The following is an 11056-nucleotide window of genomic DNA, read 5'->3' as shown; positions in this document are numbered from 1 at the left end:
CGATCCGTAAAATGTAATAAAATGGGTAATTATCAATGGGGGAGGGTTTTGATCTAGATTCTATGGTGGAAACAACCTTATTTTAGGTGCTTGGGATCATGGGTATGATCTAGGGTTCATAGAATTGTTAGCAATTTGGGTAATTAGTGATTGTTTATTGATTCTCGTATTGTATTGATTGTTTGTAGACCAAGAACAATCGGAACGAATCCGAAAAGGGAAGGATCAAGTTTCTTAGGGTTTCAAGCTTGTTTCGAGGTAGGTGATGGTTGTGAATCTATGATTGTGTGATGTATGTTTGTTCTTGCTTCATTATGATACATGTATGTACATGAGTGTTGCATTATTGATCACACTTGTTGTAAATGAGATAGATAAATGATGATTACCATGAAATCATGACTTAATTGTATAATCTTGAGGATATACTTGTGATTGTGATTGTGGTGTGTTGAATGAATCGGTTTCCACGTTTCGGCATAACTAACTTAGATCGGTTGCCATATTCCGGCATAATTATGGGATCGGTTGCCATATTTCGGCATAATAATTGGATCGGGTACAACGTTTCGGTATGCTAACTGTTTGGGTTTGGGTTCCATGAGAGGACCAATGACTTGTCATATTTGTGTATTTTGAGAAATGTGAAGTTGTTCGTTGTTCGTAAATGTTGATGATATTGTATATGTTCGGTATATGCATGTGATTATAATGTTGTATTGACTTACTTATGTTACACTTAGTGGGATAGTCGCGTGATCCTACCAGTACACTGTGGTTGTGTACTGATACTGCACTTTCTCTTATTTTTATTGAGTACATGGCATGTTCCGGTGGCTATTGATAGACCTCACTTAGAAGATTAGTGACCGTTTTCGAACTCAAGGGTGAGTTAGTTCTTCTGGCGTACCATGGGTTCTCTTTCGTCTATGTCCACCATTTTGGACTTAGACTTTTCTAGTTAGTTGATTAGTTCATTAGTTAGGGTTGTATCCTCTCTTGTTTAGACTTGTTGAACTTTAGATGTTTTGGTACATTGACTTTCAGGTTCTAGGTGTATTTTTTCGTATTGTTAGTCGTTAGATCTTTTGGAGGTTTATAGAAACTTCAGTTTTTAGATATTATTCCAATTTTCGTATCCTTAAATGCTTTAGTTTTTGGTTTGGGTTGTAGTAGTGGTTCTCCCACCGGAGGGTTAGTGTGGGTGTCAATCACGACGGTCTGGGTCGTGAAAAAGTTGGTATCAGAGCCTAGGTTCATTGATCTCGATGTACCAAAATGAGTCTAGTAGAGTCTTGCGGAATGGTACGGGGACGCCAGTACTTCTTTTCGAGAGGCTATAAGACTTTAGGAAATCTCTTTGTTTTCTCTTGTCTCCTTTCGTGCTATTACTTGATTCCAATTGGTAGCTGGCGATTCAAATTGGTATCTAACCTCTTTCACTCTTCTATCCGCAAATGGTTAACACCAGATTCAACGACATCATGCCCGTAGCTCCCTTCAATACTCCAACTGAGGAATCTGCAGCGAGAGGTCGCGGTCGAGGCAGGGGTAGAATAAGAGATAGGGGTAGAGGCCGTGGAAAAGTAGCGCTTGCTGGGAATGGAGCTCCTGTTGAGAATGCTCCTGTGAATGAGACCCTCATTCGCATCATGAAGAGATAGATGAGAATGTTGATGTTAAGAATTTTGAGGATGTGGGACAAGAGGAAGAGGTGCAGGCTGAGACTACCGATATTCCTCTCATAGACCCAGTGTTAGCTCGACAGATCATGTCATTCTTGAAAGGGTTGGTTGGTCCTGGAGTGCTTCATTTTGTTCAAGCAACTCAAGCTCTCGCTAATCCCCCAGTTGCTAGCACTGCTCCCAAGACGGGTAGAACGGGAGGTAACGATGTTTTCTTTCGTCCTTTGTTGGGTTCTGTTATGACTGGTAATGAGCATGAAATGTTAACTAAGTTCTTCAAACTAAAGCCTCGTGTGTTTCTTGGTTCTGAGAATGAGGAAGCTTATGAGTTCATCTTAGATTTCTATAAGAGGCTTCATACGTTGGGAATTGTTCATCAACATGGGGTTGAGTTTGTGTCCTTTCAACTTCAAGGTGAGGCTAAGAAGTGGTGGAGAGCTTATATGGAATGTAGATCTTCTACTTTACCTCCACTTACTTGGACTTAATTTCATGCTCTCTTTTTGGAGAAATATGTGCCTAGGACTTTGAGGGATTGCAAGAAGGATGAGTTCATGACTTTGGAGCAAGGTGGTATGACTGTGGCTGCTTATGAGGCCAAGTTCCATGCTTTGTCTAGATATGCTACTCAATTAGTGACTACTGAGGAAGAGAGAATTCAGTATTTATTAGAGGACTAAATTCTGAGTTGCAAGTATTATCTATTCATATGACTTCTGCAGGGAGGAGTTTCAATGAGGTAACAGACTATGTTAAGAAAGTGGAAGGGGTGAGGCGAGATGGTCAGGCTAAGGCATTGGCAAAAAGGGCCAAGAATTCAAGCAACTTTCAATTTTCTTATTCTAGAGGTTCGGGGAGGCCAATGTTTCCAGCCAAGCCAATTCAGTCTGTTATGCCCGCCTTTACAGGTAATTACTCGGGAACTCCACCTCACAATTTGATTCAGGATAGCCAGGGAATCACACCTTTAGAGGGCAGCAGACCATCTTTTGATCGTACATGCTACAACTGTGGTGAACATGGGCATATAAGGAGAGATTATCCATACCCACATGTGTTAGATTCCGCGCAGCAACATTCTAGAGTAGTGGTATCCGCGGGGAATGGTAATAATGGTAGATGACATCCACAAGGTGGGCGATGAGGTAATCAGTGAGGTTATGGAGGTAGAGGAAATGGTAATGTAGGCAGAGGTAACATGCAACCAGGCAGAGAAGTGGCTCGTCAAAATGATAGGGCTCAGTGTAATGCCTTTCCGAGCAAGAATGAGGCAGAGGCTTCTAACGCGGTGATCACATGTACTATTCTTGTCTGTGACTGGATGGCTAATGTGTTATTTGATCCGGGTTCTACTTATTCATATATATCCGTGAGATTTGCCTCAAAGTTTGATATGGTTTGTGATATACTTGATGCCCCTATCCATGTTTCTACCCCAGTATGAGAGTCAATCATAGTCACTCATTTCTATTGTACTTGTCCTATTTTGTTTATGGGTTTTCAGACCTGGGCTGATTTGGTGATTTTGGATATGACTGATTTTGATATAGGCATGACTTGGTTGTCCCCCTATTATGTTGTGCTTAATTGTAATACAAAGTCGATAACTCTAGAAATTTCGGGAAGGGAAAAATTAGAGTGGGAAGGGGTGTACAAGCCTAAGCAAGCTGAGATCATATCCTCAATTCGGGCTAGAAAATTGGTAGTGTAGAGTTGTTTGGCTTATTTGGCTCATGTTAGGGATGTTGAGGTTGAGACTCCATCTATTGAGTCTATTCTTGTGGTATCGGAATTTAGAGAAGTGTTTCCTAATGACTTGCCTGGTATGCCTCCGGATAGAGATATAGATTTCTGCATTGATTTAGAGCCTGGTACGCGCCCCATTTCTATCCCTCCATATCGCATGGCTCCAACAGAATTGAGAGAGCTTAAGGCTCAAATCCAAGAGTTTCTTGATAAGGAATTTATTCATCCTAATGTTTCCCATAGGGTGTCCCAGTTTTGTTTGTTAAGAAAATTGATGGTAGTATGAGAATGTGTATAGATTATTGGAAATTGAATAGGGTGACTATTTGAAACAAGTACCCTTTAGCTCGAATAGATGATCTTTTTGACCAATTGCAAGGTGTATTGGTTTTTCTCTAAGATTGATCTAAGGTCTGGCTACCATCAGTTGAAAATTAGGCCTGAGGATGTCCCCAAGACGGCATTTAGAACCCGTTATGGGCACTATGAGTTTTTGGTTATGTCTTTTGGTTTAACTAATGCGCCTACAACTTTTATGAGTTTAATGAATCGGGTGTTCAAGTCATTTCTTGATGATATTTTGGTCTATTCAAAAAGTGAGGAAGAGCATGCCGACCATCTTCGTATTGTTTTGGGTGTCCTTGGGAAGCAAATGTTATATGCGGAATTTTTTAAGTGTGAATTTTGGTTGATTTCTGTTGCATTCTTGTGGCATGTAATTTCAAAAGAAGGGGTAATGGTAGATCCTCAAAAGATTGAGGCGGTTAAGAATTGGGTTCGACAAAGTTCTGTGACTGAAGTTAGGAGTTTTGTGGGGATCGCTAGCTATTATCGTCGATTTGTGAAGAACTTTGCTTTTATTGCCACTCACTTGAAAAATTTGACCAAAAAGGAGATACCATTTGAATGGACTGAAAAATGTGAGAAGAGCTTTCAAAAGCTCAAGACTCTCTTGACCAGCGCACTTATTCTTGTATTATCGGTGGAAGGTAAGGATTTTATTGTTTATTGTGATGCTTCACATTCTGGTTTTGGTGTTGTGTTGATGCATGATTAGAATGCTATAACTTATGCATCGCGTCAATTGAAGGTGCATGAGAGGAATTACCCAACACATGATTTGAAGTTGGCAGCGGTAGTGTTTGCTCTTAAGATTTGGCGACATTACCTCTATGGTGTTACGTGTGAGGTATTTACTGATCATCGTAGTTTGCACCATGTGTTTACTCAAAAGAATCTGAATTTGAGACATCGAAGGTGGATTGAGTTACTTAAAAATTATGATGTTACCATTCATACCATCCGTGTAAGGCTAATGTAGTGGCAGACGCTTTGAGTCGAAAAGCGGTGAGTATGGGTAGTTTAGCTTGCTTAAGTGTAACCAAGCGACCTTTGGCTAAGGAAATTCAAACCTTAGAGTCTAAGTTCATGCAGTTGGGCATCTCAGAAAGAGGTGGGGTGTTAGCTAGTGTTGAGGTAAGGGCCACATTCATTCAGGAGATCAAGGCTAAGCAATTTGAAGATGAAAATTTGGAGGAGCTTAGAAATAAGACTGCGATTGGTAAAGCACAAGAGACCACTCTTGATGCGGAAGGCGTGCTCAGTTTTAAAGGAAGAATTTGTGTTCCTCGAGTTGATGATTTGATTCAGAAGTTGTTGATGGAGTCCCATGGGTTGCGATATTCTATTCATCCGGGTGTGACCAAGATGTATCAAGATTTGAAGCGAATTTATTGGAGGTCGGGCATGAAGAAGGATATAGCGGAGTTTGTTGGTAAGTGTCAGAATTGTCAACAAGTGAAGTATGAACATCAAAGGCCTGCAAGTTTGCTTCAAAGAATGCCAATTCTGGAATGGAAATGGGACAGGATAGCCATGGATTTTGTGGTTGGTCTTCCCAAGACTTTGGGGAAGTTTGATTCTATTTGGGTAGTTGTGGATAGATTGACTAAGTCAGCCCATTTTATTTCGGTGAGAATAGATTATAATGCCGAACAATTGGGTAAAGTTTATGTGACAGAGATAGTAAGGTTGCATGAGGTCCCCCTCTCTATTATCTCAGGCCATGGTACCCAATTCACATCCAAGTTTTTGAGGAGATTACATGATGAATTGGGCACACAACTCACTTTTAGTATAACTTTCCATCCACAGACAGACGGATAGTCAGAGAGGACTATTCAAGTGTTAGAAGACATGTTGAGGGCATGTGTGATTGACTTTGGAGGGCATTGGGATAAGTTCCTACCTTTGTGTGTGTTCTCTTATAATAATAGTTATCACTCCAACATAGATATGACACCATTTGAGGCACTCTATGGGAGGGGATATAGATCACCCATAGGATGGTTTGAAGCTGGAGATGTGAAACCATTGGGGGTCGATTTAGTGAAGGATGCTCAAGATAAGGTGATGAGTATTCAAGCTAAGCTTTTAGCAACCTAGAGTAGACAGAAAAAGTATGCGGATCATAAGGTGAGAGACATGACGTTTCAAACCGGTGAGAATGCTCTTCTTAAGATATCACCCATGAAAGGGGTGATGAGATTCGGCAAGAAAGGTAAGCTAAATCTGTGATACATTGGTCCCTTTGAGGTTCTCGAGTGTGTGGGACCGGTAGCGTATAGATTAGCTTTACCTCCTAATCTATCGGGTGTTCATCCGGTATTTCATGTGTCCATGTTGAAGAGGTATCATGGTGACAAGGATTGTATTATTAAGTGGGACTCAATTGTGTTAGACAATGACCTCTAATATGAGGAGGAACCGATTGCAATTCTTGATCGTGATGTGCGTAAGTTGAGGACCAAGGAGATTAAGTTCGTGAAAGTTCAATGGAAGCATCGTCCAATTGAGGAAGCTACTTGGGAGATCGAGAGGGACATGTGAGACAAATATCCCTAATTGTTCGTCGATTGAGGTACTACTTCATTCCTTCATTAGCCTATTTTTCCTAAGTTTGTTACTCGGGGATGAGTGATGGGTAAATTGGTATCTACTGTAACGACCGGGTTTGGTCATTATAGACAAGCCAACGAGGAAAAATTTGGATCGGAAAACTTTTTCGTAGTAACTTGAGATTTCCCAACCTAGTCCAGATTTGGACGAAATCAAAGTCATTAAGGTGTAGGGAAATCTGGTAACAATCGGATGAATTATTTATGATTTTGATTACATGAGTAGTTAGATAAGTCGTTAAGGAATCTGTACGACTTTATGAAATTAAATTCGGGCGAGTAAAACTCCCAAAATTGATCTTAGCGTGAACGGTATTTTCTGAGCGTCATTGATTAAAGGTGTGTTGTGAAATATGGGTCTTGGAATTATTAAAATAGCTTACAGTTTCGTGCAAGCCGTTTTGGCAGTGATTTTGGTCGTTGTGCCGGGCCAAACGCGACTTAAAGTCGTAAATAAACCCCTAAATGACTTTCTTCTGCACTTCTCGATTTTTAGAGCTAAGGAATGAACCCAGGCGACTCTTGATAGTTTTCCACCATTTTTGAGGCTAAAGGTAAGCTTTTCACTCCCCGAATCCATTTTTCGATCCGTAGAACGTAATAGAATAGGTAATTATTGATGAAGAGGGTTTTGATCTAGATTCTATGGTGGAAACAACCCTATTTTGGGTGCTTGGGATCATAGGTATGATCTAGGGTTCATACAATTGTTAGCAATTCGGGTAATTAGTGATTGTTTATTGATTCCCGTATTGTATTGATTGTTTGTAGACCAAGAACAAGATAAACGAATTCGGAAACGGAAGGATCAAGTTTCTTAGGGTTTCAAACTTGTTTCAAGGTAGGTGATGACTGTGATTCTATGATTGTGTGATGTGTGTTTGTTCTTGCTTCATTATGATACATGTATAGACATGAATGTTGCATTATTGATCACACTTGTTGTATATGAGATAGATGAATGATGGTTACCATGAAATCATGACTTAATTATATGATCTTGAGGATATACTTGTGATTGTGATTGTGATTGTGGTGTGTTGAATGGATCAGTTGCCACGTATCCTTAAATAAATATTATTTTTGTTTTTAGAGGATATACTTCAGTTTTTAGATATTATTCTTGTTTTCGTATCCTTAAATGCTTTAGTTTTTGGTTTAGTTGCTTGGTTTAGGTTGTAGTAGTGGTTCTCCCACCGGAGGGTTAGTGTGGGTGTCAATCACGATGGTCTGGATCGTAACATTTTCTATTAATATTAGGCGCTTATTAAATGACTCAACAAGGTCATTTTGAGTATGAACATAAGCTATAAAATTTATCTCAATTGATAAACAATAATCATCAAAATCTTGGAATGTAAATTCTCGAGCATTATCAAGGCGAGTTGCTTTAATGGAATAATTTAGAAATTGTTTTATTAATCGTATTACTTGTGTCAATAACTTCGCAAACGTCAGGCTATGAGATGATAAGAGGAATACATGAGGTCATCTTGAAGATGCATTTATTAGGACCATAAAGTATCTAAACAACTCACATATATCTCCATGTATGCATTTTAAGAAATTAACGAATGCAATGTCAACCTTCGTTGATTATGGCCTAATAATCGATTTTCCTTGACAACAAGCAACACATGAAAATTCATCCCTTGTAACAATCTATAGGTTCTTTAATGAACGTTCATTTGAATTTTTAATGATTCGTCTCATCATTATTGATCAATTATGATGACTTATTCGGTCTTGCAAAACATAAAAATATTTAAATCAATAAAATTCTGATTTTTTATAGAGTGTGCTTTAATTATACTTATTTTTGCATAATATAGTCAGAAAATAAAGTTGATAATTTCTCTAAAAGATATTTTCGGTCTAATATATTCTTGATAGTACCAAGATATTCAACATTCATTTCATTTATTTTTTCAATATGATATTCATTTCGACGAATATCTTTAAAACTTAACAAGTTTCTTGAAAATTTAGAAGAGAACAATGCATTTTCTATAATGGGTTTTATCCCCTTAGACAGAAATATAATAGCTCTTTCAGAGCTTCAATCAATTTTGAATAACCAAAAATTATAGTAACATTTGTTTTTCTTCCAAGCAAGTAAGGAAACTATTTCTCGTCTTTGAATATGATGTGCATTGTTCCACTATCAATCACAAACATCTTCATGATTGATCACTGATTCAAATAAAATTAGAGAGATATTCATTATATTATTTAAGATGAAAAATATAGACAAAGTAAACATTATAACATTATATGCTAAATAAAACATTGCACAAACTTTATTTGTTAATAGGATTAGAAAAATATGATTATACTCCCTCTATTTCATAAGAGAAAATTGTTAAGTTTTTTTCATAATTCAAACTAAGTGAATTGTTCAAAGTTTAAGATAGATATTAAAAATTTCTTTAATTTTTTACCATTTTTCTTTTTCACATCCATAATATTTATTGTCCGAAATTTTCTTTTGCACCGCTTTGTGTTTTTCATGCTTCTTCTTACTCTGTTATTAATGAAGGTTATTATTTGGTGCAAAACGGCCATCATGATTAAAATATCTTCCTTGATCATATACATGATTATAACTGAGACTATAATTTTTTCACACTTAGATTGATGAAAAGTTACTGCATCACTTTAGAAAATTACATAAAATCAGTAAGTTGACTTTCATAATTTTTTATTAATATGTTATTATGTTATTGTTCAACAAAAAGAAGAAGTGAAATTAATACAAAATATTTTTTTAATCTCATTTATCGATATTGCTGCTACAGGAATATATACTCGAGGCAGAAAAAGTGGAAAAAAATTTTCTCCAACATATCATGGTCTTTGATATTTTCTCCTCATAATTTTAATTGTGAAATAATTTTAAATATGAAAAAAATTATATCTACTGATAAATTTAAAATCGTGGAGTCTCACATGAATCCAATCATAACGTGCCTATGGAAGAACAACTAGATGGTCATATCTATCTTTTAAATTATTCTGCAATACAAGAAAATCTTTAATAGTGAGGTATTTTCATTTCCAAGCCCTCATCAAGGTAACAATGAAGAAATAATATTGTCTTGACACAATTTTGACTTGATGTTTGATTTTTGTCTTTGTTGGTGTCTGTCAAATTCATTGCATCAAGATGAATTTCGACATCTAGCACACAAGAACAATATCTTTTGTTCGATATATTGAAAGCAAAATATTCAACTTTAGAAAAAATTGATGACATTAATTAAAAAAGAAAAAAAGTGTATACCTTGGAGACTTTTAAAGTATTTGCTTGAAATTGTAGAGACTCGTACTGATAATGTGTTATATAAAAAAATTGATATAAAGTAAAATAAGCGGAAGAAGAGCGAAGCAGAACTTTTTGTTCTTCTTTGTCTTCATATATCATATAGAGGCTATTCATAGTCTTGAAAATCAACATACTTTGAGAAAATAAAATTGTTACAGTACATTAAGGGATCGTTTGTTACAAAGATTAATAATGAAGAGATTAGTAATGCTGAGAATTTAGGACCGACAACGAAATCGGGACCGAGACTACCGGACCGACATCGATCGGAACCGGACCGAAACCGACGTCATACGCGAGGAAAACTACCAAATCAAAATCGGACTGGTACCGATACACCAAAATTTTTGGTACCTACCGTCCCAGACCGGTACAGTACCGGGACCATACCGGACTAGTAAATCGGGATAACGACTAGTTTTTTTTTTTTAAAATAAATTAATTATTAATTAAAATCTAATTTAAAATTAAAAAAATACGAAATATGTCTTTTTAAAAGTCTAACTTAAAATTGAAATATTTCAAAATATATACTCTAACTTATTAATTTTTTAATAAAAATAAGATTTAAACTCCTAAAGTTTAAATTTCAATCTTTAAAGTTAAAATTTCAAACTTTAAAAGTTTGAAAATTTAAATTTTAAACTTAAAAAGTTTAAACTCTTAAAGTTTAAATTTAAAATTTTAAAAGTTTAAAGTTTAAATTTCAAACTTTAAAATTGATTTTTTTTAAAATTTCAAATTATAACTTAAGTTTGGACGTTGTCATTTGTAAACTGAAATATAATAAAAAAGACTTGTGATAAATTGAAGAGAATAAAAAAAAATTAAGGCGAATTGCCTATAATTTTATTAATAAAAATTAAATAGTACAATTTGAGTTACAAATATTAGTAGATGACCGAATCTACTCAACCACCTTCTAGGAAGGACTCTATTTGAATTAGACCTCGAATTATCATACTAATAATGCAAGTTACCAAGGAAGTCCTGTCTTAAGTCATTAACATTTCTCTAGTAACATGATCTGGAATTGGTTGATCGGCTAGTACCTCCAATGTATCAATGTCGTCGTCACTAAAATCTTACAACATTTCATCAATATCATTTTCATAACTCCTTCTCTCGACATTAATTCATTCTCTAAATAATATCGATATCTCCAAGTTGTATGCTGCTAATAAATACCTATGCTCTCCAATTTGAAATCTTGCTGCACTAAAAGCGCCCCCGAAGCTACTAAAGATGCTTGAATAACTAACACATCTCGACCCACCGATTAAAGTTCTGCAAATTCCTTTCCGCGATTCCTCCACCAATCTAAAAGGTCAAGTATCCTTGTG

At 36.3% G+C, this 11056-nt stretch overlaps 1 protein-coding gene and 1 pseudogene across 1 annotated transcript in view; both read left to right on the top strand.

Moving 5' to 3' along the window:
* LOC125835590 (protein TIFY 10A-like) overlaps positions 1-11056 on the top strand; it is a 713864-nt gene that overhangs the window by 77201 nt on the left and 625607 nt on the right. The gene's annotated exons all lie outside the window — the stretch shown is intronic.
* On the top strand, positions 489-6350 carry LOC125835584 (uncharacterized; annotated as a pseudogene).

The sequence above is a fragment of the Solanum verrucosum genome, unplaced genomic scaffold, assembly GCF_900185275.1.
Source record: "Solanum verrucosum unplaced genomic scaffold, falcon-dt-bn FXZP01000040.1, whole genome shotgun sequence".
Lineage (NCBI taxonomy): Eukaryota > Viridiplantae > Streptophyta > Magnoliopsida > Solanales > Solanaceae > Solanum > Solanum verrucosum.
The sequence above is the reverse complement of the archived record's forward strand: the minus strand, read 5'-3'. Positions and strand labels throughout refer to the sequence as shown.